Here is a 6,952-nt window from a genome sequence, read left to right as displayed (position 1 = left end):
GCTGTAAGAAAGTCATGGGCAACTCAATGGTAAAAAATTGTTTTGAAAAACTGGAAAAAAAGAATGATTTCCTAGCAAAATATGAATTTTCCAAATTTGCTTCCCCCCCCCCCCGGTGATCATATAGTGACAAAACCTATAAAATACTAAAAATAAACTTAACAAGGAGTGCATAGGACTAAATGTTACTGAAGGACGTAGCGTGGTAGAGGAGTGTATTGGCTTGCTAAGGCCATCATAACAAAATACCACAGACTGGGGGGCTCAAACAAGAGAAATTAATTATCTCACAGTCTGGAGGCTAGAAGTCCAAGATCAAGGTGTTGGTTTCTCCGGAGGCTTCTCTCCATGACTGGCAGATGGTCACCTTCTCCTGTGTCCTCACATGGGCATCTCTCTGGGGTTTCCTTCTCTTCCTATAAGGTCACCAGTCATACTGGGCTGGGGCCCCATTCTTAAGACCTCATTTAAATTTCATTATTCTTTAAAGGCCTGTCTCCAAATGTATTCACATTATGGTTAAGGCTTCAACATATGAACTTGGGGAAGACATAATTTAGTCCATAACAGGGGGATATGAGGAAAAGTGTGAATACTATAGACTTTTAGCAAAATAATTTGATAATGTCTATGTTTTAAAAAATACACTCTTCTATGGGGTCTCTCCCAATTGGATGTGGGCCCCCACATGTGAAGCAACCCAATCGGGTGGGGGCCAGTGGCCCAGGTGGAGAAAGAATTCACCCAGGGCAGAACAAAGGAGATAGAAGTTTATTGAATGCACCGCAAGGGAGTGGCAGGCAGGACAGCAGAGGAAACACAGTCTAAGACAAGGAGGTGTGGGAAGTCACAGTTATAGGGCCAAGTATGGGGGCTTATGGAATTTTCCCTTTTTTTGGTAACTGTGCCTGGGTGTAAGTAACCCATCGGTTAGTTAGGGCCACCGTTTCAGGGTGGGTCACTTAATAAACCTGTTTGCATTCGGCTCAGTTGTCACTGTGGGCCCTTGCCTTGCTCTATAGTCCCATCTATTAAGCCTGTTGCCTAAAAGTGGCCTCTACATCTTCTACTCAGCAATTTATTCTTAAGAAATATCTCATAGCTAGAAAACCATCTAGAAAGCAGCTAGAAAGGACCCACGTCTGGGACGCCTGGGTGGCTCAGCTGGTTGAGCATCCGCCGACTCTTGATTTCATCTTAGGTCATGATCTCAGGGTTGTAAGACTGAGCCCTCTGTCGGGCTCTGTGCTCAGTGCAGAGTCTGCTTGAGACTCTCCCTCTCCCTCTGCCTCGCCCCCGATAATGCTCTCTCTCTCAAAATAAATAAATAAAACCTTAAAAAAAAGAAAAGAAAGGACATATGTTCAAGTATGCTACTGCAGCATCATCATAGTGGCAAATCACCACACCTGGACACACATAAATGCCATCCGTGGGAGAATGTTTAAAAAATCAGGGTGAGATGCCCATCACCAGAGACTGTGTAGCCACGCAAAAGAAGGAATTGGAGCCCTCCCAATTTACTTGGAGGGATTTCTATAAAATGTTATTGTGTGAGAAGAGCAAGATGCAGGAAAGCATGCATAAGGTGATTATAAACAAGGATAACACAAGTTGGTTTTTTTTAATGCCATTGAAATCTTTTTTTAAGATTTTATTTACTTATTTGACAGAGAGGAGAGAGTGAGAGAGCACAAGCAGGGGGAGGGATAGAGAGAGAGGGAGAAGCAGGCTCCGCATCGAGGAGGGAGCTTAATATGGGGCCCAATCCCAGGACCCTGAGATCATGACCTGAGCCCAAGGCAGACGCCCAACCGACTGAGCCACCCAGGCGCCCCATGATAACACAAGTCTTATATGCATCTCTGCTGGTGTATGATTATAAGGGTTGTTAACAGGGGCTGCCTGGAAGGTGATGGGGACAGGGACTGATGGGACACGGTGGGGAATGGAGAGGTTGCAGAGGTAGGAGCAGTCAAGGAGAAAATAGATTTTAAAAATGTTGCATTGAGTAAAAATACAATGCAGCTAATATGATCACATTTTATCATGTATGTAAATTTATATAGGTGTGTATACATTTAAAGATATTTTTAAGATGAAATGAAAAGAAACTCAGATCTGTCCCAGGAAGCTAGGATAGCTGGGCATTTCAGAGTTAAGAGCTAGCTGGGGAGGAGAGCAATCAGCTAACAGGCCAGTTCACCTTTCCACTCAGCAGCTCTTTGTGCGCCCCTGGGCCTGAGAGCTTCCAAAATGGGAGAAGAAAGTAGGGGATAGAGAATCATTGATGGAGAGTCATCAAGAATTCACTGTCCCAGAAGCCTCACGTTTTCCCTCCTGCTGCGGTCTAGTTATGGAAACAGATACCTCTAATTCACTTTAAGTAGGCTAGAAAATGAGCCACATAAGGCTATGCATTACTGGATTAACGTGAAGGGGAAAGCTCAAGCTCAAAGCCAGCGACTTTCAGTAACAGAAACATCCATTGTCTGGAATGTTCTCTCTGACCTGGTTGGGCTTTCAGCTAGTAAAGCAGGTTTTATAGAATGATGGAATTAATTTTGAAACACAAAGATTTTGTCATCACTTGTTCAAGAAAAGAAAACATTTCAAGAGAACTAAAACCGAGAAGGCTTTAGTGATTCACACTGTTTACCCCGATTCTGCTTTGCCAGTCTTGGGGCTCCATTCTTCAGACTTTGCAGTCAAAGCACATCTCACAATGGAAGCTGTGCTCAGGCAGTTGCTTGATAGTTGCCCAGGTTAGGTAGTTAATGGTGGTTATTGAGTAATTCAAGGGAGTATGGCCAACCACCCACCAGTTGGTGAAAGCATTTCCACTGTCAAGTAAAGCTCCCCAAAAGATCACCAGACAAAGCTGTAAGTCAAGCAAAGCCACTGAAAGGAGGAAGTACACCACCTTGTAGAGACTTAGTGGTGTCTGAGAAGGGAAATTATGGGGAAGATCCGTAGGGTAGAGTTTTAGGTCCTGGGCTGAGTGACTTTAAGGTAGGTCTTACAAGTGGAGACCTGGTTGGAATTGGGTGGATTCCTGACATCACAGCTTTGGATTGATGAGCATGGTAAATGAGGATTTTGCAGTTAGTTTTGAGGGGCCAGCTAATAGTCTTGATAAGTTAGCTATTTTAGTTGGTTGATAAGCTTATCTTCCAGAAACACATACTTCCTGGAGCAAGTAGCTACGTTATGTTTGCTTGGTCTCAGGATTATTTCACGCAAGGACGGGAAACTGTTGGTTTCAGATGTCACCACTTAATCATTAGCCAGCCTGAAATTTTCAGTAACCGGACACATATTACACATGGAGTCTCATGGCAGTAAACTCCAAGATACAGCCCAAACTCTTTGCTTGTCATGGATTCTATTGTAGTAACTTTATGTAGAGGCCACTTTTAGGCAATGGGCTTGAGCAATGGCATGTAGACCAAAGCAAAAGGGCCCACAGTGACCACAAGCTGAGTGCAAACAGGCAATGCAAACAAGCTCATTAGGCGACCTACCTTGAAATAGCCATAGATTCTGACTGACCAGTTACAAACAGGCACAGTTCCTAAGATTACCAAAAAAGGGAAAATTCCCCATACTCCCTTATTCTGCCCTATAACTGCGGCCCCTCACCACTGCCCGTTGAAGACAGTCTCTCCTTTGCTTTGCTGTCCTCCCCAATGCTCCCTTGCAGTGGATCTCTTTTCTACCTTGGGTGAATTCTTTCACTATCCACACACCATCCCATCCCCCATTGCGGGGCCTCCCTCCAGTTGGGAGAGACACAGCATTTGGTGGCCCATATGGGGAGCCTTTGTGGCCCTGTCCCCCATACACTATGACTTGAAATAAGAATGATATAGAGAATTTAGAAAGCTTTACATCTATAGAAAAAGTGATCTTAATTTATTGATGATGCCAAAGGTGGCAAAGTTAAGAGCATTAGTCCTGCAGATAGACTGTTTTCAAATCTTAGTTCTGCCATTTGCTAGAAATACTTTGAGTAAGTCACTTAACAGTTCTGTGTCTTCTTTTCCTCATCTGTAAAATGGGAATAATATAAGTACCTGGGAATAATATAAATCCCTGAAGAATTTAGAGGATTAAGTGAGTTAATATATGCATAGCCTTTAGAACACTGCCTGGCGTATATGAAGCCAGTTCAACAAATGTAAATAGTATTACTTAATAACTTGAGAGTTAACGTTATTTAAAACTAAAACCAAAGTCTTCTGCCTACTGGCTCTTTGACCCCAGCTTCTCCAACAGTATTTCTTTCTTTTTGTCCAGAGTCTGTAGTCATTTGAATACTTGTCATCTGCATCAGTCTTCGTCGCTTCTCTCTCTTGAGCACCCATGTCACTCTCCCAAACCAGTACCTTGAGGCTGAAAGCCTTACAGCAAAGAAAGAAGAATGATAGTTTCCACTGAAGGTCCAGACACCAGGTGGGGAAGCTGAACATTCAGGAAAAACCTTCTGAAGATTAAAAGGCTCTTCCCATAGGAGCTGAGTGACTCAAGTAGGCTCATCTTCTCCAGGTTCTTGTTTGGGGCATAAGACAAGCTTCTTATATGCCCGTTGCCATAGTTTGAAAAACTTGTCATTCTCGGGGTGCTTGGGTAACTCAGTCGGTTGAGTGTTTGCCTTCAGCTCAGGTCATGATCTCGGGGTCCTGGGATTGAGCCCTGCATCAGGCTCCCTGCTCAGCGAGGAGTCTACTTCTCCCTCTCCTCCGCCCCTGCCCCTGCTCCTTCTCTCTCACTCTCACTCTTTCTCTCTCTCTCTCTCTCAAATAAATAAATAAAATCTTAAAAAAAAAAAAAACTTGTCTTTCTCATTGGACATTTATTTGCTTGGCTTGATTTCAGGTAGGACAGAGACTGAAAACTGGGATCCTGTGTTTGGGTAATAAGCATGTGTTTCTAAGACTTCTAGTTCCATAGGACCAGCATCTGACTGTTAACATCCAAAAGGAAGCATCCATCAGGGGAAGCCTCCTTCTGTAAGAAGATGAAAGCCAGCTCCATGCCCGAGCTTCTTTACAAGTGTTTTGGTCTACAAGAAATCTTATTCGACTGTAATTTATTGCCATTCACCAATTTTGAACATGTCCGTTCATTGTGGTCTATGTGAGAACCACATATGTAATGGTGTTACAATCACAGATTATCTCTGCCTGTGGCTCTCTCTTAAGACAGATGAAAGATTCCACAGCAGCCTCTCGCAGACTTCAAACCTTATTGGACAGAAATGGGTCAGGTGCTCATTCCTAAACCTGTCAGTGGCAAGGGGGTAGAATTACCATGATTAACGCCCACTAGCATAGACCAGGACTCATGGAGCCAATCACACTGGCCCCTGCAAGCATCTGTTGTGCCCCAGACATCGTGTTAGGTGCTGAAATATTACTTTTTTTAAAGATTATTTTATTTATTTATTTATTTATTTATTTATTTATTTATTTATTTATTTGAGAGAGAGAGAGAGCATGGGGGGGGGGAGGGTCAGAGGGAGAAGCAGACTCCCTGCCAAGCAGGGAGCCCGATGTGGGATGCGATCCTGGGACTCCAGGATCCTGACCTGAGCTGAAGACAGTCGCTTAACCAACTGAGCCACCCAGTGCCCAGGTGCTGAAATATTATTTCACTTCATCCCATAACAGCCCTATGAGCTAGGTAGTATTTTCCCCATTTTATTCTCAAGGAGACAGAGGCTTGGCAAATTTCATCATCATCGTCATCATCGTCATCATCATCATCGAGCATTTACTGTGCTCCAGGAGATATGCTTCATGTTTTACATGTATCAACTTAGTTAATCTCCACCATAACATTTTCAGGTAAGTTCTGTGGTTAGTTCTTATTGTAGATGAGGAAACTTGTCACGCTTCCACAGCTAGCAAGGGCCAAAGTCAAGATTCGAACCCGGGAAGTTTGGCTCTGGTGTCGGGGCACTTGGTCACCCACTGCTCAGGTCACACAGCTGGCAGGTGGAGGAGCCAGGAATCACAGGCAGGCTGGTCTGGTTCCAGTGTCCAAAAGTTCGGTCCATCCTGGCTCCCTCCCACCGTTTGCCAGTACAGTGCTTTAGGGTTATCAAAACCACATTTCACAGGTGTTCAATTATCAAGTCGGCCCTGTGGAGTGCAGTATTGCACGCAGCAGAGAGAGCTAAGCCTGGGAGGGAGTAAATAAAGTCACGGAGCTGAGGGGCAGAAGCTGCTCTCAAACCGTGACTCCAAGAACTCTCATGACCTGCCCATGACCAACTTCCCCTCTTCTGATCCCCCATCTGCGGGTAACATGAGATCCATCCTTAATCTTGTATATCACTCAATACAGGTGATGGGCATTTCCCTTATTTACTGTGGACATTGTAGGGGAATGGGAGAGTAGGTTTTTCTATAGACAAATGGTAACCGTGGCAAAATTCTGGCCTGAGACTTCGTCATTGTCTGTTGGTACTACACAAACACTGGTCAATAATCAACAGTGATTAAATATTTGGTATCACTAATTGATAGCGATTAAACCCTTGATTGCTCCAGGCTGCTAATGTTTCTGCCACACTTGTCACCTAGAAAAACAACAACACAGATTTTTACTTTGACATCATTGACAAATATTTTCGTTACAAAGAAAAGGAGTAGAATAGATGATAGGACAAAGGAATGGATGTACCAAGGGAAGCAGAGCCCACATGGGTGGAGGGGGCAGCTCTCAAGGTCACGTGGGCCACATGAAGACACAATGGAAGCATCCCGCCCAGCTGCCTGTGCTTTTTCTCTTCTTGTTTGAGGAAAAGTCTGTAATATTTACACATTCACAAAGTAAATGGAACCATCACACATGTTTCACCATTTCTGAAGCTACTTTCTTGTGTTTGTGGAAGTTTCTTCATGGTTCTCCAACCGCCCCCCTCCCCCGCCACCACTCTTGTGTT

This window comes from Zalophus californianus, chromosome 3, assembly GCF_009762305.2.
Source record: "Zalophus californianus isolate mZalCal1 chromosome 3, mZalCal1.pri.v2, whole genome shotgun sequence".
NCBI classification, from domain to species: Eukaryota; Metazoa; Chordata; class Mammalia; order Carnivora; family Otariidae; genus Zalophus; species Zalophus californianus.
Note: the sequence above shows the minus strand (reverse complement) of the source record.